We start from the raw sequence: 21,654 nt of genomic DNA, 5'->3' as shown, positions 1-21,654 counted from the left end.
AAGCCTTTCCAAAAGAGCACTTGCAGATAGCAAATCACTGCTATGGTGCACAAGTCTCACAGCTGGAAAATTACTTTTAATATCTCACCTAAATTCCCTTTGTTTCACTTTAAGCCTATTAATTCCTTTACTGTCCCCAGAAGACATGAAGAACAGCTTATCCTTCCTCCTTGCAGTAGTCTTTCACATACTTGAAGGGTGTTAGCACCCTACCCGTCTTCAATTTCCCAGACTAAACATACCCAACTCTCAGTCTTTCCTCATAGCTCATGTTTTCTAGCCTTTCTAGCTCTCTGATCACTCTTATTCCTGCCTGCTGGACTCTCTCCAGTTGGTCAACATAATTCATGAAACTTGGTGCTCACAAGTGGATGTAGTTTGATTCAACAGGTTACTTCAGGCCAAAGAAGGAGAGTAGTTTCAAAGCTGGGAGGTCCTGACTATGAATGACCTGGTCACTCTAGTTGTGGCAGCTCTGCAAAACTTGGCTCTGAGTCAGACTGGCAGTCTCACAGAGAAGCAACACATTTGCAGATATCAGCATCTCAAATTCATCTTGGAACCTAATGGGCAGTTGTAGAAAGGAAAGAAAGAAAACCCCCAACATAAAAAATCCCACTGCTAGAAATGCCATAGTGGACTCACTGCCTGATACTCTTTGTGATAAAGGCACAGTTAATTTTATTTTTTCTTCAGTTTCTGGATAGATTTATGATGAGTTCTTCTGAAGAGCACGCAAAGAACAAAACAGTGTATTAGCAATATATTCAGGGACAAGTAATATTGTCCTGTTGTCCCAGAAAAGGAAATTCTTCATTTTCATGTCCCAAAGCTTGCTCTCTGGGTGAGGGAATATGCTAGTGTGCCTATACTGCCTTTGCCAAAATTCCAGAGCAAACCCTAAACTCACCTCTAAACTGAGAACAGCACAACACCTGAAGGAAGGTGAACTCTCCCCTGAAATCATGGCATATTGCCCTCTGAGCAGACAAGACACTGATACAGTTGTTCTGCTCCTGATCCTGCCATTAGCTCAGTGGCCAGCACTGGGATCCTTGCAGCTTGTTTCGTTGCATGCTGTGGACATGCCCCAAGGAGCTTGTTGGGTTTGTGAGAAAGATTCTCACTCCCAGAGTTATTTTTCAAGGCAGCAGGGTTTCTGTCTGGTTTCAGTCATGTTGCAAACTTTTTCCCTCTGGAAATTGCTCTTTTCAAACTCTAACCTTAACATCCCTCAAAGAGGGCCCTTTTTGAGCCAAAATCCTTAGATTCTGTCAAGTGAAGACAATGGAAGACATGTTAAAACAGCAACACTTCTACACCTCAGGCAAGGCTCAGCTCCATTCTTTTCTGGGGAACTGCTAAAATACATATTGGATAGGATTTTAGCCAAGATTTTTTTCAGTTAATATTTGCAAAATTTAATCACAACAGCCCAGATGCAACATTGCCTTAATCCCATTGAATTGTTCCTTAGTCTGCAGCAAGCGCCTCCGGTTTCAATTAGACCATTTATGGTTACAGGCACTTTTGAATAAGAAGGGATCAAAACCTGATTCTGGAGACCTGGTTGTAGAATCCATTAATCCAAACCAAGGTTTCATTTCAGTTTTCCAGTCCACAGCATATTATAAAAGGGGAAGCTTTAAATAAACACTGTATTGGACCATTGTAACAAAAGACTGTGAAGACCAAACTTCTTGAGAGAGAAGAGTGTAGGCTGGCTCTTTGCAAAAAAATGTACCTGAAAACTACCTCTTTAAATGAGAGATCAAACCTGGGAAACAAGCTATACCTACCCCAGGAGGCAGGCTTGCCTCCTGAGCACCAGATAATAATAAATGATGTGTCTGTAATCCTTAGCAGAGATGCAATGGCATTTTCTTTGACATCAAACGCTAAAGAGGCAGAGAATAGTTCTGTAAAGTGCTTTTTCCAGCGCAGGGTGAAAGATCTTTCACTGGAGAGAGGATGATCTCTGGGGATGGTTGTTAGTATCTTTTCATTCCACATTAGCATGAAGAATCCAACTGTGTTTATGTACATAATACTGAATACTTTCAGGAAAAAAAAGAGCTTCAACTACAGCTAAAGTGAGTCAATAAAAAAGACATATGCAGAAAGGGGGAGAAACTGAATGGGAATAAGCTTGGAATCAAGGGATAACTATACCTTTTTATAATGAGCATTTTAAATTCAGCCTGAAAATTCCTTTCAAATGCAGGGGAAAAGAGGCATAATCCCAAATCCTTCTAGAGGGCAGCCACAGTGATATTTGGAGAACACTCCTAACAGCAGCAGCACAGCACAGGGTGGTTAGGGAAAATCAGGATCCATTTACTTTCAGTGGAGGGAAATTAATTCCTGCAGAACAGAATTGACTCAGTTATAATTTGATCAGATGACTCTATATCACTCTTCCACAAATACCAAATGCCATCCAGAATGACCTTCCATTCAACCAAACAGTTTGGGCTCAATCCTGTACCCCACCAAAAGATTAAAGGGTTAAACTTAAACTTACAGCAGGACATATTAATTCTCTGTATGAATACCACCATTAAAAAAGTGTAGCATGTTTTATTCCCTGGTTATTTCCTAAGGCCACATGTTGGCTCAGCAATGTTGTGTTTCATTGAAACACCTGCTCTTTGCAGGCTCGGCAGACCTAAGGACAAGTTAATTAGGTAACTTACCCAAAGGTCACATGGTGAGTAAAGTAGGATTAGCACTCAAGTTCCTCCTGGCAACTAGTCCTGTGCTGTGACAATTAGAAAAGGTTAACCATCCTCTTTTAGCTTTTGTTTTCCATCTTCCAGAATGGTGCAGCACGTAAGCAAGGTTGGGCTGTGTTACATTGCCTCTGCAATATTTTGGAAAAAAACCCCACAAAACAAACAGAGAACTCACCCCAAAAAGGCCTTTGAAAAGTTGTCATATCTAGTGGGATATGGTGCTAGAAAGGGAATGGAGAAAAACAGTGGATTAAGCTAAGCACATTGAATATGCATCCTGGAAAATGCCCCACTCCCTCTCTAATCCCCCACGCGCAGCCCTTTTGTGCCCGTTGCTCTGTGACACTCTGTCATGCTGCTGCCTGCCTCCTGCTCAGAAGGTTCCCTGGCTCCCCCTGCCCCTCTGCCCTGCAGGCAGATGTGAGCTGCCAAATATTAGTGAGGGTGTCACATGTCTGCGCACCACAGTGTTGTTTTTCTCCTAAGCTGGACTGGTCTGTCCATGCCACGTTTCAGCAGATATGCCTGGGAACACAGGGCATCAGTTTTCCATGCATGCTGGTCCTCAACCACAGCCCACTGGTGTCTTCTCCAGCCTGTCCTCACCCTGCCTTGCCTACAGCCCCATACCTTGGTACTTGTAGCCTATGAAAGGGAAATTGTGCTGCAAAGGAGCACAGGCCTCTGTCCATCCTTGCCCTGGGAGTAGCCTGTGGTGTCCTGGACTGCAGGACAGCCTGTAGCTCAGCTTGGGTCTGCATGGACTGATACCTGATCTCCCACAAAATGACTGCTCCCTCTCAATGAGCTCTCAATGAGTACTGGGGCACAGACAGATTTCCATCTTCATTTGGGGGCAGCTGTGAAGGGATAGAGTACTGATCTTCCTTCTTTGGAGCAATTTTGTGCCACTTTTGGCAAGAAAGCAAAAGTAATCTAAAGGACTCCTGGTCATGCCAGGGCACACAGTCAACCCCACTTTGGCAGAATCCAGGTAACAATACCATCACAAAGAGGTTCTGGAGGTCATATTTCAGGAACACTGGCTGTGGCCTCTTCTTCAGCAGCATTAGTAAAAAGAGCAAATGTGAATGTGTCTTGGAGAGTAGTGATGGATTTTGGCTCTGGCTTGGGATGAAGTGTGTGCCCCCTGATGACACATACTTGCATGCTCTGTGCACTTAGCTCCCAAAGTTACCCCCACGGGACTCTTCCCACTGTCCTAAGTAGCATCCCTGGGGAAACAGGATTTGGCTGTTTCCAAGCAAGGGCAACAGGTGGGAAAAAAAAAATAAAAAAATATGGGGAAAGTGGATATCCTGAGTCCTTCTCCAATTCCTTGAGTGCTGCATCTCCCTCCTCCTCTGGGTGGTGATTATATGTGAAAATCAGCTCCTTATCATATTGCTGAAGTTTGCTGAACACATTTCACCCACAACTTTCAGCAGCAGTGACATGGGGTGGTTGCTCACCTGCCACAGTATCAAAAAGCACATGCCACACCAGGCAGAATACATGGAAGACTTCCCCTGCTATAAATACAACCTTTGGGGAAGGGTTTGAAGTGGGGAAAAACCCATTCATATGGCATTGTGCAATGGCTAACAGTTATTTCTCTGCTTGCCAACAGCTTTAGATTCAGATGTCTTTGTCATATGAGGGTTTACTAGACCATTCATCAGAAGTAGCAATTTCAGCATCAGCCAAGGACTATGTCCCAAGAGACTAGTTGTTCAGGATAGGTGTAACTAAAATTCACAGCCATTGAGGGTAATCGCAATAGCAAGATCTGCTTCTAGGCTTCAAGAAGGATGACTTGACTTTAAAAACTCAACTCATATTTACTGTGGGTTAGAAAAAGCACCTGTTTAAACTCAGCAGATCTGACTAACAGTGGGCATGTTTTGGGCACTGACCCGTTACTAGAAAGGGTGGGGTTTTGCAACAATCAGCAACAGAAACAAATACTGAAATGACTAAAACCCAGCATTTTCTTTAACCTGAGGTAGGAAGGAAGGTGAAGATCATGACTAAAACAAACCTGTAATAAACACACTCTCATTCCCAGTTGCTGGCCTTCTGACACGTCATCCACTAAGAGGCAAGAACCTCAAGTTATAGCAATTATTTCTGTTCCTAAAGAGCGCCCTAGCACTTAATGGTATCTGATGACCCTGAACTGGCCAAAGGGTCAAGAGCAAAACATCGTAATTGAAGTAGAACATTCCCATACAGAAAAAAAATGTACAATTCCCTCTGAGATTAAAACCTTGATTAAAAGCCTGAGAAGAAGGAAGAAACTCTGTCTGCAAGATTTCAACAACAAGCAGCGTTGAGGGACTTAGATGTTTTGCGACCTCCTTCTCACTTCTTGCAGAAAGGACTGTAAGAGAAAGCATTTCTGCTCATCTGAACTTCAGGTGTCCTCCAGCCAACTCCTGGGCCAGTCCGGTCCTCTCACAGGTACTTTCAGCATTGTCCTTATTTTTTCCACTCATAAAAGCTTTCATAATCTGCTGTGCAAGCAGGACAGATTTCTGATCAATGTGTTTATCTTCCTTTCTCTGAAAGCAACTATCTTTGTTGCTTTTCTATCTTAAAACAAGCAACTGGGGCTACCCGCTCACCTTCATCTCTGAGGACATCACTGAGGCTGTGAAACCTTGGCTGGCTGCCCATTCCCAGGGTCAGCCCTGGCAAATGTAATTCTCATTGGCTGCATGTATTAGCATTGTCTATCTCAGCAGCCCAGAGGGTTGAAATGCCAATTTATGCGCAACTACTGAAACAGGCAGTGGCACCCTCCACAGTCAGTAGGCTCAGAAAATATTCCTGGTACCTGCAATGGTATCAATCAATCACCAAAAAGCTAAATGGAAAAAGCATTTGGATATGAAACAAACTGCGTAGAATCTACAGCGTCTTGACTCTGTGCCAAACACTTAATACCTTTGGAGAGCTCCTGTGTTATGGGACTCCCTGAGTCACATAGAGCCCTTGCTCTGTCACAGCCATGTATGGCCACTTGAGACTCAGTAATGTGACATTAAAGGTCACCAGCACTACAGAAAATACTTTAGTATCCAGTTTTTTTTTAAAAAGATCAAATCTATCAAAACTAGTGGCATTTTCTCTACATCAAAGACAATTTACTGACATTCATTGAAGCACATCTCTTTAAGATGTGAAAGGAAGTCCTAGAGAAAGGAATAAGCCTCATAAAATAATAAATATCTTTGCATTTCATCTCTTGATGCCTCTATCTATGGAAGTATTTATACAGCCCCCATAGCTAGTCTCTGGGTATTTACCTCATCTGATTAGAGTATAGATTTACTAAAGACACATGATTTGTCTTCATTACCAACTTAATTTCCTTAAAACAGCTTTCTGAAGGAGAGACAAACCTGTTAATGCAGTTAGTCATAGAATATTTTACTGCAACAAGGGATTTTTTCCCAGTTTAGCAGGATGTTGATTGGTTGGTACTGTGTAATTTAAGAGTTATCTCTCAAGATATGACAGCAAAACCAATCAAAATACCAGGAGCCCAAGACTTGACTGTATTTCAGAACTTTTGCAGCTAAGCAGAAGAGTTCATACGCCTGAGTTTTTGTCTCTGTTGAATTCCCCATGGTGCAGAAACATCAACAAGACAGGAGTGTATTACTTGCTCTTATAATCCTCTTTTCAGAGAGGTTGGACTAATGTCCATGACACAATCTATGGTCTACTTCAGCCATTCCCAGCTGCCAAAAGGAAGCTTTTGCTGACATGACAACCAACCCTGAAGGTTCTCTGAGCATTGGGAGGTATTTGTGACCGCCCCAGGGGTCATGGGCAGTCCACAGGTAACTTCAGAGATAACCATGGGGGAGAACAGAACCTCTTCTTCTCACTGAGCTTTGGAGCAAAGAGCTACCTGTATTTCAGGCTGTGGTAATCCCTTGCATAAGAGCATTGTCCATCATCGGTGTGCCCAGTTTTTCTTCACAAGCTGAGTTGCAGAGCAAAGGGGATAGATTCACCAAGATGAGGGTGGTGAGCTGGAGAAGCCACTCCCTGCTCCCCGGGGTCTGGGGTGACCTCATCTGGGGACTGGTGGTCCATGCTTACCTGGACCCAGGCATGATCCTCATTGGGTCACTGTGTCACCTTCCCAGAGAGGGGAGCAGCCTCCAGGGAGGGGCTGGCTGCAGGGAAATCTTAGGAGATCCCACCACAGCCAGAGGAGCCTGGGGAGAGTGGCTTTTATCCCCTCTTATCAGTGCAGCAGAGGTTACTCCTGCTGGGAACTTGGCAGCTTGGCAGCCAGCAGCCTGAGGCCTGGCTGATGAGGGCAGAAGGGATTAGCATACAAAATCTCTTTTGGGAAGATGTTCCCTGGAACTGGGAGCATATCGTCATGTCACTGTAGACCAATCAGTTAGCACCAGGCTGTCACAGGCTGATTACTCTCCTGCCACTGGAGCACAGCCCTTGCCTGGGCCTGGGCAGGCCTCCCATCTCTCTGTGCTACAGGATGTCAGAGCTGACAGCCCCATGGGTGCCTGGGAGCTCACTGTCACTCCAGCATCCCTCACTCCTCCAGCTTCCTCCCAGCTGACATCCCAGTATGGATGTCCAGGTGTGATGTCCCCATCCCCATGCTGCAAATGCAGACTTTGGGCTGCACTGTTGAGCCTCTCCTCATACCTGTTCCTTGCCACTGGATGAGAAAAAAGAGGGCAAGCACCAGGCCCCACTACTAGCTAAATGTGGCAGTCAGTGATTTCGCAAAAGGAGAGGAAGCTGTTACTTTCCTGAGAAGGAAGGGCCTTTCTTTCTTTCAAAAGAAAGCCTGTACAATAAATAGTTACTGAGGATTACTGGGAAAACCTTGCACACTGGAACGTGGAAGCCAGCAGCACTGCAGAACCTCACCTTACCTTGCAATGCCACTGTCTGCCTTGTTTTCCAAAACAATAAACCTGCACTTTCAGATCAACCCAAATACCAGGATGCCCCAGCCATTGACTTGGAGATGTCACTCACAGTCAGAGGACCTCACATTTTCTTTTTGCAGTGTTTTCATCCCATGGAAAGCTGGGCTGCCAGAACCAGACACAAAACCTCCCAAAGCACCCCCTTTCAGGCTCTGACTTATCATAGCCCCAAGCTCCCGAACCGTTCTCAGGGGGCTTTCACTGCAGATGCACCTGGGCCACAGCCAAGCTGGCATGAAGTCTGCATGAATCTTGAGACATTTTATGACCTTAATAATGTTTATCTGAAATAAGTGGGGCTGTTTACAGCCCAGGCCCAACCTACTTAAAAGAATTTCTTACTAGGGCACCAAGTACATAAATCCTCTCACCTCTCTGTCATTGACCTTTCTGTGGGAGGAGAAGTGATGCAAAGGCATGTGGATAGCAGAGTACTCTTATGTGTAACTGTGCCGGCACCATATCCATTTCGAGCTTCTGCCCTTGTTCTTAGAGGACAAGTTGCAGTAATAATATAGCCCGGTGAACTTTTCCATCGTGAGATCATGATTTCTTCTATGGGAGATGCAGTAGCATGTTACAATTTAATGCCTTTAGCTGACCAATAACCATTTTCTCACTGTAGCAACATAATGTTGCAAAGTTTTCTGCAATAAAAAAGCAGTGACCAAACTTTTAAACAGAGATTCACTTCCACTTTTACACCTGCAAAAAGGAACTTCAGTCTTGCATGTAAGAGAAACTACATTTTTATATACTGGATTTTATATGCCTGATTTATGCTTCCCCTCAGACATCTCTGAAGGCCAAATACTTGGACTGACAACCATGAAAAAATTGGAAGAACAGGGACAAAAAGCAAATGCTAATTTTGCTACTGAGCACCCTGAAAGGGAGATTTATACTTTTGAAAATGCCTAAAAAGAAAACTCATGATGTTGTGATTAAAGCTCAATATATTGTAACCAGGACAGGGCATCACTGTTGATTTATACTGATGCAATATAATCATACTTATTTTAATAGTTTCAAAGGGAAGAAGTTCATAGAGAAGAGAAATGAATGACTCACGTTTTTGTCATTTCAAAACAATACAAACTGCAGAATTTATCGCTGCATAATCAAATTTTTATTAACATCAAATGTAATCAGATAACAAAGTCTATCTCCCAAGTATTTTCTCAAAACAGTCTGCCCAGTTTTTTCCCTCAGTTTTGTGCCACTCAGATCCTAGACTGCATGAGAGTGGTTCATGGTAAGAAAATTGATCTCTACAAAGAGAGATTTAAGAAATTCTATCAAAGGGACAGCTAAAAGACAATTTGATTTGGGTTTAAAAGTGTCAGCACAAGGAAGTATCTAGATAGAGAGGTTCTTTACACTGAACTATGGAAACTGAAATTTCCACATTTTTTGAAATTTCCACATTGTTTGGAAAAACAAGAGCAGAAATAAGCCTCTAACTGTGAGGGTGTTAGCAGTGCAATAGATTCTCATGAGACTTCCAGATTTTCCGTTTTTTGAGGTCTTTCGCCAAGAATGAAATTTTTTTCTAAAAAAGATGTCTGGTTCAATCATTTGTGGGGGCAAAAAAAGAAAAGAATGATCATATGAAATGCAACTGCCCATGACTTGGCTAGGGCAGATCCCCTCTTTAGGCATTCACAGAACTGTTCCCAGGGCCCCGACACACTGTGGTTGACTGCAGCTCCCTTTTCACCATGACCTGTCTCAAAACAGATCTAGATCACTGACTTTGCTTGCTGTGCTGTGGAGATGAAACCTCAGACACAACTGTTTTGTGTTCTAGCCACGACTTTCAAAGAACTCCATTCTTCAGGACCACAGGTTCCTGTGAAATCTGGTGCTTCTTTATAAGTGTTTAGAGCATGTCACTGATGTTTTGAAAATGTAGGTTGAGATAGCATTCAGTAACAGCTGAGCTCTTTACTCAGTACCAGAAGTACACAGAAGATAAAATTAAAATAAAAAGCTCTGCACAGATTTCTGCACTTGAATATCCTCTCCCTGGTGGGGTAGTATTAAATTTGAATCAGTTCCTCTGCTAGCTCTGCTGATAATCCAGACTTCCTCCCTGTATGAAATCACACTGGATCCTTCCCTTTTTCTCCACAAAGATTATTCTAGGTCCTTGGAAAAATCCCACAAGAGTCTTAATTTTTTTAATCCCCTCTGTTCTTTGCTCTGTCCTATTTTCATTCTCTAGTCCTTCTCTTTGTAGATAGGAGCTGCGTTCTCACCAACGTCATTAGCATATCAATTGTTTGCCCAGAGGACGGTCATTATGACTCTGTTCATCCCTGTTATTACTCGTTGCCCTTAGACTTGTGCTACAGGCCTTGTCAGCAAAGACAGAAACAGAAAACATTGCACGATAGAGCAATGACCAGAGCAACAACATCACATTAACCAGGGTCTGTAGAAAGTGCAAAGACAAACTTCCCAAACAAACTGCAGGATGCAAGACACCATCAAGTTCCCTTTCAGCCCAGGAATGAGAAATCCCAAGATACTTACTCCCAGACCTCCCTTCTTCAGGTGAGAAAATGAATCATCTGTGAGCAAGGTAACCCTGCATAACCCATTCACAGGACTATCGATGCTAACTGTCAGGGGGATTTGCATAAGAGAACATACGTGGGACAGATGTGGCTGAGAGGCCAACTTTTCAAATGTCAGAGGACTTCTGAAAAATAGGCTTATTGAAGTATTAGAAAAGGAATAATAATAACAATTCACTTATATTGAGCATATATGCATTTATATAATTTATTATAAATAAACAAATTTAAAAAAAATATGTCTCAATATCTGTTTCAAGAACATGACATGACATGACTATAGTCTTGGGAAGCCAAAACACACATGGAGCACCTTCACCACTTGATTTTTCAAGGTGTTAAAATCCTCTGTGGCTAAAATGTACCTTTAAAGTAATGGTTCAAACTCAGTCACCCACAGTTGCGGGTGCCCTGAGATAACAGCAAGTTTGGGGTGCACAGAGATCCCATGGACAGCATCGAGGTCATGCACACAAACATATTTACATTCACTCCTACCACTTGTTGAGAGGCTGGGAATTCCTGGTGAGCTATCTAAGAGGGGAAAATAAGATAAATGTCACTTCTGAGACAGAAATTTTCTCTGAAAACACATATAAATTCAGGAAAGGGGATAGTTTAAAACTGCTGTCTGCTTATCTTCCTGTCTTATGTTCTTCCTCTCCCATATCTCCAGGAAATTAAAAATACTGGGCTGCAGTACTAAGGACAATACCAAGGGAGACTTTGTGTTACTGTGGTGCAGCCAGGAGGGTCTGTAGGCCTTTCTAAGCAGGTGCACTGACGGCAGAGGTCAGCACCAGAGCAGTGCTGCACAGAAGGTCTCAGAAGGGCACCAGCTGGCCTAGGCAATCTGCCTGTCCTACCCTGGCTGGAGACAGTCCTTCAGCAGAAGGAGACTCCAGGCTTTGCCACACCACAGGCTCTACGCAGAGATCATATAGCTGAAATGTAGCCATAGGAAAGATGCAGGGAATGGAGCATGAGCTGATATGCTGAATGTGCTCACTCACCAGCAGAGACTCCAACCATGCCTTTCCTGGGAGGCAGGATGTGATGCAGGAAGTTCCTGCTGTACCAGCCCAAGGCAGCCAACACTGAAGGAAGGGACTGGGGTAACAGGTGCTGCTGGTATACTGAATTATCAGCACAGAGGCAATCTGACAGGAATGATCAGGACTTCCAAGGGGACATGGTGGGAATGCCACCAGCTGCCAGAAAGGACAACCAAAAGAGAGTAGTAATTTCTTCCCCATGGTTAACGTTTGCCTTTTCACCAAGGGACAGGGCATGGGACTGCTCATGCTGCAGGGTTGATGATGCAGCTATGGAAGACTGGAGATTAGGAGACAGCTGGGGTGTCAGATCAAAGAGCAGCTTGCGTCTCCAGGGGAGACCTCTGGATGTGTGCAGACATGGACTCCACTATGGAAGCTACTAGGCTTGCAGGGAGAGCAAAAGGAGGTCTCCCTGGGACTGAAGCCCACTGTTTTCAGTTTGGTCATGGCACATTTGTTTGCAAAGAAGTATTCAGTCAGCTACAAGTCACAAGGTTCAACCTGCTTGGACTGTGTTTCAGAAACTTTATACAAACAAGCACCAAATCATGAGATAAGGAAAAAAAAAAAATCCTGAAAAAATACTCTGAGACATGTATGGCCAAACTCTCATAAAGGAATGTGTGAGCCAGGTTCTTCACAGTCATGTTGAAAATCAGCCTTCAGCTTACTATAGGGCTACTGGAACCCAGTGCTGGCTAGAGGATTCAGTGCAGGGCATGGGCCAGCCTGCTGGGACCCATGTTGCCCATGGGGGCAGGATCCAAGTCCTGGTTAGCACTCTACTTGAGTCTGTGTGTCCCCGGCCTGCAGATTAGTGGGATTGGCCTATGTGTGAGCCAGACTATGACCAATGCAAGCAATCAGATGTTTGGAGATGGAGTGTGATCTTGATCCTACAGATGCCCCCTTAGCAGTGAAATCAGATGACCTGTTTATAAAGAAGCAGTGCAGATAAGACATACATCTTTCTTGCGAAAGAAATGGTAACCTGCTGAGGGGGAGTGCATGGCCTGACATGCATAGAGGGTGATAGGAGCCAGTAAGAAACCTGGATCCTCTTCTCAGATCAATCACTGACTCATGGGCATGTTGGATAGGACACTTGTCTATAGACCATCTGTGTATTTTAAATATTATTATTTAAAATAAATATTTACCATCTATCCAGGCACTTGCTACTGACTTTTGAAACTATCACTAGTTGCTAATCTTTACTTCTCTGTGAACCCATCTTGGCTCTTCTGTGAATGAGCTCTTCCTTGGGTATACCTAGGTTTCTTTTTAAGAGTGTTGGTAAGATTTGGCTGTCAGTTTTCACAGCTCCAGTTTCTTTTTCCAAAGTCTATTCCCACTGGTTGGAAAATCAAAGACTCTGAGGATTAGAGTAGACAGCTGACAAATAGAGTAACTACTGCAGAAAGCAAGAAAAGACAGAGCTGGAGGAAAGTTCTTACTGATTGTCACCATGCAGACTCTGTCTTTCTAATGATGGGCTGTACTTTCCATCCCTATCAGTCAGTTAACCTTCCTGGATGCTGACTATAAGGTGACATTACCAGAAAAAAAAAATAAAATCAGACATATGAATGTGATGTCTAGGTAATTCAAAGCACATAACTAACTTCCTTAGAGAAGGCTGCAGTTCAAACAGTTTTCACTGAGATGTGACATATGACCACACCTCAATGAATTGTTTTCTAAAATTACAATGGTAAATAAAATATAAAATTCACACCAAAAATACCAGAAAAAAGAAAAAAAGAAAGAGAGTAATATAACAAGTATCAGTATGCTTTTATTTGCAGAGGACATTATCACATCCAATATGTAGGAGCTGAATGCACCATTAGCAAGTTTGCTGATGATGCCAAACTGGGAGATGCTGTTGACTCTTGAGGGACAGAAGGTCTTGCAGAGTGATCTTGATAGACTGGAGCAGTGGGCTATGATTAATGGGATGAAATCTAACAAGTTGTAATGCTGGAGTAATGCTGAGCACAAGTATAAATTGGGAGAGGAGTGGCTTGAGAGAGCAATCTGGGGGTGCTGGCCAACAGCAGGCTCAGTGTGAGCCATCAGTGAGCCCTGGCACCCAAGAGGGCACCACATCCTCGTCGCTCTAGATTAGGAATGGCTAAGAAGCATGACACGGACTCTCTTGTGAGTTGAACAGGAGAGCGAGGTTTATTACCTCAGATCTTCTTTTATAGACCGATATGCGAAAGTCCAGAAAGGTAAAACTCTTATTGGTCAGTGAACTAACACATCGCCATCATGGGTCGTACACCACCATAGTGGCGTACACCACCCCTTGACCTTCTCTTGCAAGAAAACAAGAAACTGACAAACAACACCTGCAAGGCTGTCTTCTATCTCTGAGGATTGTTTTAATTCCTCCTTATGATTTCCCAGCCCACTTTCTCAGGCAAGACTGAGAAAATGATGTGGCCTGCTTTTCTACAGGCACTGTTCTCCCTGCTTTCGGCTCACATTTAGCATACATACATTCTGGGATGTATCAAACACAGCACAACCAGCAGGTTAAAAGAGGTGATTATCCTGCTGTCTGCTGTTCTTACCTTGAGCACTGTATGCAGTTCTGAGCCTCACAGGTGAAGAAGGATGTGAAGGTCCTTGGATCCAGATAAGGGCAATAAAACTGGCAAAAGGGCTGTAGGGAATGTGCTATGAGGACTTGTCTAGTTTGGAGAAAAGAAATCTGAGGGGTGATGTTATTGATCTCTGCAGCTCCCTGAAAAGGGAAATTGGAAAGGGAGGCACTGAGCTTTTCTCCTTGGGATCCAGGGATAGGACATATGGAAGTGGTTCAAAATTACATCAGGCGAGGTTTAGACTGAATATTAGGAAGCATTTTTTTACTGAGAGAATTTTCAAATACTGAACAAGCTTTCAGACAGGTGATCAATGCCATTTAAGAAGCATTTGAGCAATGCCCTTAACATGATTTACCTTCTTTAGCACTGAATTAGTCAGGCACTTGAACTACATGATCATACATGTCCCTTTCAACTGAAATAGTCTACTCCCTTGTTCCCTAATATTATGACTAATGTCCTTATTGAAGTCAAAATCAGGGCTTTAAGTGCTGTTTAGAAGACAAATGTCTGGTTGCTTCCCTGGTAGGAAGCTCCCTGGGAACATTCCAGACAGCAGGTATTTCTTCAGATATTTCAATCTGAAGAAACTGAAGCTTACATCCTCTGGAAGAAGGCAAGAGGAAAACTGAAACACAGATACTCTTCCTTTCTCATTCCTGTCATCCTTGCTCCCTTAACTCCAGGCTCAAGCCCCAGCTGTGTCACATGCAGGGTACATGGTATTTGTAGTTGACTGCTGTTATGGCATCCAGTAATAGAGAGCATCAAACCTGTGAGCTGTGTGTGAAGACTTGAGGTACTTCTGCTGTTGCTGTTTGCACCAGCACGGGTCAGCAAATGATTTTTCTGGGATGTGATGGTTTCAAATTTGGGTTTACGAGGTGTCAAAGGTGTCAGTAGCGTGACCAGTCACAGTATACCCTGCTGATAATGTTCATCCCTAATGCTTGGCAGTGTCTCTTCTTGCTTGTAGAGCTTTAGGGCAATTCTTCACAAACGAGTGGGTGAATAGTGATCCCTGGCAGAGGGGAGGCAAAGGAACAAAGCAGCACAGGGGGCAGGGCAGGGATGCTATCAGCAGACAGACAAAATGATACTCTGTTGACTAGGGAAACACCCTGCTGTGGCTAAGATAAAGTGGATATCTATAAATAATGTCACTGAGCTGTGTTTCAGGTTCCTGGCTGCCACTTGAATCTTTATGAAGAAGGTGAAAACTACAGTCTCCATTGACGTACAGTTGTGTTCCATTGGATGTCTTTTAACTGCATCAGGACCCATGGCCATAACTGCACTTACATTAATTTTGCAACAAAAGATCTTTCTGAAATCAATTTACCATGTGAATCTTCAGTGAGTGTGGTAACTGTACCTGCAAATAAAGAGTTTGAGTTCGTAAAGCTACCCTATTTTGTTTGCTCACATCTTCCTTAGTCAGCAAACTTTAGTTGTTTTGTGATGTATGAGGAGTTCACACAGCACCTGGTGAGTATATGAACTGCAGTCATTCCTGGACATCTCTGGCACACCACACACCCAGTGCTCAGCTTAGAGCACACCAACATAGCCCTGAGGCAGCTGCAGGCCACTTCTTGTGGGCCCTCTCACAACACCTAAAACAGTAGCAAAGCTGGTGTTTTGTTTGGGTTTTTTTGTGAGAAAACCTCTGAAAGAAGTGGGGCCATGGAATCACAGCCTTTGCAAAGTATCCAAAATCTGCTGGTAGCATACAGCATCAGTCATAGATTGTCTTTGCAGTGAACCAGACTCCCACAAAGGCAGTTGTTCTGTTTCCATTGTCCAACACTGAAAAAAAAAGAAGAAAAGAACCATTAAAAGAATGTGATGTGCACAAGAGGCAGGGCATGTTGAATTAATTTTTAAGGTATTGGCCATATGGTCATTTCCATCCCAGAAAACTTGTGTTCAGCAGGATCCCAAGTGTGTGCACAGACAAAATGAATGATAAATGAGCATCTGCTTGCTTAAAACCCAGTGTTTGACATAGTTTGTTTTCTTAAGAAATTAAAACACATCTTGGCAGTCTCCATCCCATTCCAGAAGGGGACTAGTATCTCTTCCTTTCACTTTGATTAAATGTTTGCTTTGATAAAATACTTAGCAACATGATTTTTTAAAAAGTTAACTCATTCACAGAAGAGACTTGACTAATGAAGGAGGATGGAGGAGGATTTATACTTTAGGGGGCCTCTGTTATTTCTTTATTCTTTGCCCAGGCAGTCAAGGAGGCTTATGAGTTTCAAAAAAGATTTCTCCTCTGGTTTTATATCATCCTAATGGACAACTGAAATGTCCACTAGTACTGCCAAGAAATTACCCATTAATCTCTGAAGTGGTGCAGGTGTTGGTCTTAACACAAAGGATATCCTGTTTAAGAAGGCTGGAATTGCCACTAATATACCAAATGGCTGCCACACATTTCAGACTTCGTCCTTTAGCTCCTCAGTGTGCATGGCCTGTTGTTGTGTGCCTTTCAGAGTCTCCCCACAGGTAGGCTCCCATAAGCAATAATTAAGACCAAAAAAAGTTAATCACACTGCATTCCCAAGGGTTTCTAACATAACATGAAAAGCCTATTGGAATGCACTAATGTTTTTTCTATTTTAAAAGGAAACTGATTATTTGGCCCAGCCCAGCAATATGAAAATTCAGTGGAAAAGAAAGAATTTTGTGAATAAACAGTGGTAAGTATTTCATTTGGCATCAACAAGCAGAACCCCGGAGTAGCAGCCATTTTGCTGAAATATGGTATTTATGCTACTTTGACATTACACTTTGTTTAAATACATTAAGATATTTTAACCACATCTGTAAGAGGCTGAAATGCTTGCTGTTCAGCCCATCTGCCAAATGTGTGGCCTCGTGTGTAATTTCAGAGGGAGGTCAGAAGAAAAGGCGCCATGTGTGCTGCCTAGCTGGATAGCTCTCATTTGGATGCCTGAGAACCAGAGAAATGGTGCAAAGACTTCTGCTGGCTTCAGGAAGCCCCAGTTTGGTCCTTGGATGCCATAGTTCAGTATGAAATGCTAGAGAAACACATCAGCATTTACATTGAATCAACTTCTGACTTTTTCTCACCATAAAATAAAATGAAATCTGATAGTCTGCTAAGGGATCCTCACTTTGAAAATATTTGTTTCTATCCGTCCTACTCCATCTGGGCATGGTATTGCTTTAAAAAGCAGGATGGATTTTAACAGGAGGGAAGTCTGTGTACTAGGTTATTATCTATATCAAGAAAAATTAGTCCAACATGCCAGGGTGCATTACAAAAATTGACTATTGAAATGGAGAGGATAAATTTTGCTTATGCAAAACATTCTAATAATTTTTTCCACCCAGACATGTAAAAAAGAAGTCTGAACTCTGCACTGTAACTTGCTGTATAAATAATATAATAGTGCTACCAGCAGGGTTACATTCCCCTTGTTCAGGGAAAGCCAACTCAACATGAGCTGTGTACTGCTATAATGGACTGAGAGAAGGCTTACCACCATGAAATTTCTCTCAACTCTGGCATGCTTTTAAGGCTTGCATCCTTAGAGAATTGCTAAACAGGCAACAAAAAGGAGAAGAGCAGCACAGGAGTTCAGTAAGACAGCTGCCTTCGCAGGAAGGTCTTCCAGTACGCCATGTAGCTGGACTGTGAAGAGGTTCAAGAAAACTTGTTTGACTGTGTATTATAACAGCCTCAGCAACACCCACACAGGAAAACAGGAACTTCATAAGCTGGACAGGTGCGATTGCAAGGCTTTGCTTCCATCTCCTGCTCAGGTGGGCTGGGATGGGTGAGCAGGACTCATGCGAACCTCTGCTGCAGGCTGAGCTTAACCCTTACTGGATCAACAAAAGTCATCCAAACTCAATGCTGAGTGAAAGCAAAATGTGATGCATGGAAAACACTGTGCATCCTGCAGTATGTTCCCAACATCCTCTGAAGAACCTGTATTCCATGGAAAGCACAGCCTAAAAAATGAGGATACAGGCAGAATCAGGTATGTAGCATAAAGGGAGCAAGAAAAACCAGAGATGTTCTGTGCATTGCCCACTTCACAGCCTTTCCTAACTTTCTCACCGGTTTCCTTTTCTAGCTGAAAACTTCTCATGCTTAGTTACCAGCTGAAGCCACATAGCAAAACATATGCGTAATTCATTCGTGCATATAGAGCTAATTACATGCTCCACTGGTTGGCTAAAGGAATTCACACATCCCACCAGCCAAATAGTTTTGGACCAAGGAGCTGAAAAACTAAGGAGTTAGTATTACCCTAGCTAAAATTTTCAGTAAAAGCATGACTAAGAGAGGAAAAAACACACATCCAGGAAAAGTTTGAATGCCCCTTAGAAATGAACCATCTGAACAAATTTGTTACAGATGATGTCCATATGGTATTTTGCAGGCAGGTGTGAACTTGCTCTGTCTGCATTCAGAGCTGACCGAGCACAAGGAAGTCTTGGACAAGCGCAGTCATTAACTTTGGTTGTGCATGCTGTTAACACAGCCACACAGATCTTCAACTGGGGCACAGGGAGACCTTCTTTATGCCTGCCTGTTTAGCAGATATTCATACAGGAACATCCACCATTCACCTCTGACACTTTTTTGCAGAAAGAATGGGGCTTTGTGTAAGAGCCGCCGACTATTCACTGCCAGAGAGACCAAGAAGGAATTCAGACACAGTCCTATTGCATGCAGCCCTCTGATTGTTTGTGTAAATGGTCAATAATTGCATAAAGTCACAGCTAAGTGGCTAGGCTAAGACTTTTTCAGAAACCCAAAGGTCTAAAAGTCAGCTACTAAATCCATATGCAGGCACTTCAAAAAGGCAGCTTGGTTTCCAGAGCAGCCATGTCTCCCAGCTCTTCTCAGAACTAGTTTAGGTGTGCAGCCTTAGTGAAAACCACCTTTTGGGTGTATGGCAATGGGTGTCAGGTGGCCTGCAGTAGACACAAGCATTGGCACATGTTGGTGACATGCTGGTGTGATGTGAGTGGTACCTATAAGATGTCAGCCTAGGGGAGCCATATGAAGGAATTTATATTCCAGCCTTGTTGCTCCGTGTCTGGCTGCCAGATTCTGACTTGGGTTTTGTCTCTTGTCTTCTCCTCCCCCACCCTCCATTTTAATTCCTTTCCATTGCTTTCACCCTGCTGTGGTCTTTGACCTGCTCTCATCCCTCCTGGTTTCTTCCTTGAGAACATGCTCTTGCAGGGAGAGGAAGACAGAGTGAAACATTAGACTGCATGTTACGATGATTAAAAGGCATGTTAGAAAACCAAGGCTGTCATTTTAATCTCTCACTAATGTCCATTGGCATGTCTTTGAGATAGGGTACTGTGCTGACAATAGTGATGGACAGGGTGTGAGATTGGCCCCTTGAACCCAGGGGCCTCCCAGGAATAGATCATGTCTAGACCTGGTTTGCATCAAGGGCCAAACCGGATAAGCTAATTAGCCAATTAGAAATAGTTCAGCTTTTTTTTTTGGAGTAGAGGGACCAAAGAGAGCTGAAACTGGAGGTCATGTGGATATCACAATTGATTAATAACCCCATGGTGATGTGGAAGCTGGGAGGGGTTGGCACTGAAGTGGGAGGAGAAGCTTCAAGTACAAAACCAGAAGATGAACAGAAGATGCTTCGTATGTGTTTGTGGTTTTCCTCACTAGAACCTGACCAGGAAGAATGATTAGACATCAAACCAAAATGTGGAGAACAGTGGTATTTGATCTCCCACCAAAATATTTCTAGCATGCCCTTTAAATGTCACAGGAAAAAGTCTCATTTTAGAGGTTTCACTTCCTGTCTTTACCAGCATATTTCTTTTCATTCCCTCTATTACTGTCAGTTCCTACTATATATGGATACTACTAACACTAAATATGGTTTTCATTGCAAAACTCCCAGAATTTTCCTTCGTGGGCACCATTAGTCAGGGATAATATGAATCATAGGAATTTTAAATTACTTACTTGGAACATAATTGAAAGCCAAACAGAAGCAATGCAGAAGTGATAACTTTAAATAAAGGCAAACCTAAACTCCATTTGGAATGACAACATCCTGAGTCACCAGTATCCTAAATCCAGGCCTCACTCAATTAAAGGTGATCAGGCTACTGCTTGCTCTCTTGATTCCCAAGATCATGACTTTTCCAGTGGTGTGCCTCCCTGGCAGAGTAGTGTTACCCCTCCTTGTTGCCTTCCACACTGGGTAAGGGGTAAGAAAAGGTGGTCCCTCAGCACCAGGGGATGTGCTCCTCTGCATCCTGTGCTGACCCCCTGCTTGTTCAGTCCACCTGGAGACAGGAAGGTGGGAGAAGGCTGAAATGAGGGGCTTGTGTGCTTACACACAGGTGGAAGTACATGCTGATATGCTGCCCTGTGTCTCACTCCTGCCCTGATCCCCACTCACATCAGCATTTCAGGGGCAGAGGGGAAAGCTGCAGTCTGCCCTAGAGAACTGCAGCTCAGTGGGTGTCTTCCACCCAGGCATACCGGAGGCATTGAGGAGCTGTCAAGCAAGACATTGTAAGACATCCCCAAGTGACAGAGAACAACAGGCTCCTCGTGCAGTGGGAATACCCATTTTGAGCATGTAGGAACAATATCTGATTATTTTTGAAGTGGAGCATGCCCCAAAGTTGCTTAGATTCAAGACTGAGGCTTTCTTGTTAAAAATATCACTTTATCTCTGGTCTAGGCCACAGTTGTGCATTCAGCAAGCCAGACCTTTTGGGGTGGATGTCCAAATCTTTCTGTATCAACAATTCTTATTAGTTGAAGATCCATGTCTATAGACTTTCCAGGGTAGAGATCTCTTTTCAAGAAAATGTTTTCCACTTTTCTGACCAGCAGGGAAGTTTTTTAGTAATCCCTGATCTGCATTTTTCCTGTTGCATTTATGTCTTTCTGCTCTCAGGCTGGGAGAACAGGCAATTTCCTTCTTCTCTCTAGGAGCTTGATTTATCTCAAATTTATTTCTTTCCTCTTCCACTGTTTAACAGCCTTCATGCTAACTTCTGCAATTCCCATTTTTCCAGACTTCTGCACTACTATGTTGGTCCTGTCCTGCCTTCTTCCAACACCCTGTATGTTTTAATAAAGGCAGTGCCCAAAACAAGACCATATACTGCCCCTGAGGCTCTGCCAGTGCTAAGTGGATTGTATCATCTAAGATCTATTTCCATTTATATATCCCAGGATAAAATTTGACATTTTCACAGAAGAATAATACAGTTGGCTCATTTGACAACTTCTGTGATCTGCCAGAATTCTTCCCAGTCTTTTTTTGTGCGAACTTTCTAAAAATTGTCATTATGGGCTTATGCTGATGATTATTCCTGTCTAAGTGTATGTATTGCGTGGGTTCTTATTGAATTACATTCTATTTAATTTTTTTTAAGACAATTTCTCCAGTTCAGCAAGATAATTTTGAATTCTAATCCTGTCCTCTACCAGACTCACAAGTAATCCCTGCCTGGTGTCATCTGCAAATTTAATAAACATTCTCAATATTCCATCATGAGGTTATTAGCAAAAATATTCAACACTAATTCCAGATGGTCTCTTACATTTCTGGGCAACACAGAATGTGTTGAAGTATTTCCATGCCTGACAATTCTTTCCACTTGTGTTATTGCTGAGAACTTTG

The 21,654-nt window shown here is 43.1% G+C and overlaps 1 long non-coding RNA gene across 2 annotated transcripts in view; it reads left to right on the top strand.

The window, feature by feature from the left end:
- Positions 1 to 15,385, top strand: part of LOC111927562 (uncharacterized) — a 70,458-nt gene extending 55,073 nt beyond the window's left edge. The window contains exons 1-2 of one of the 2 annotated variants that reach the window (XR_002863622.2): positions 10,066 to 10,279; positions 15,158 to 15,385. This is a non-coding gene — a long non-coding RNA (uncharacterized LOC111927562). Of the gene's footprint in view, positions 1 to 10,065; positions 10,280 to 15,157 lie in introns of those variants that run through there. The other variant, XR_015283580.1, reaches the window with a different exon arrangement.
- The last annotated feature ends 6,269 nt before the right edge of the window (positions 15,386 to 21,654 follow it).

Source organism: Cyanistes caeruleus, chromosome 2 (genome assembly GCF_971803275.1).
Source record: "Cyanistes caeruleus chromosome 2, bCyaCae1.hap1.1, whole genome shotgun sequence".
Lineage (NCBI taxonomy): Eukaryota > Metazoa > Chordata > Aves > Passeriformes > Paridae > Cyanistes > Cyanistes caeruleus.
This window is presented reverse-complemented; position numbering and strand designations above follow the sequence as displayed.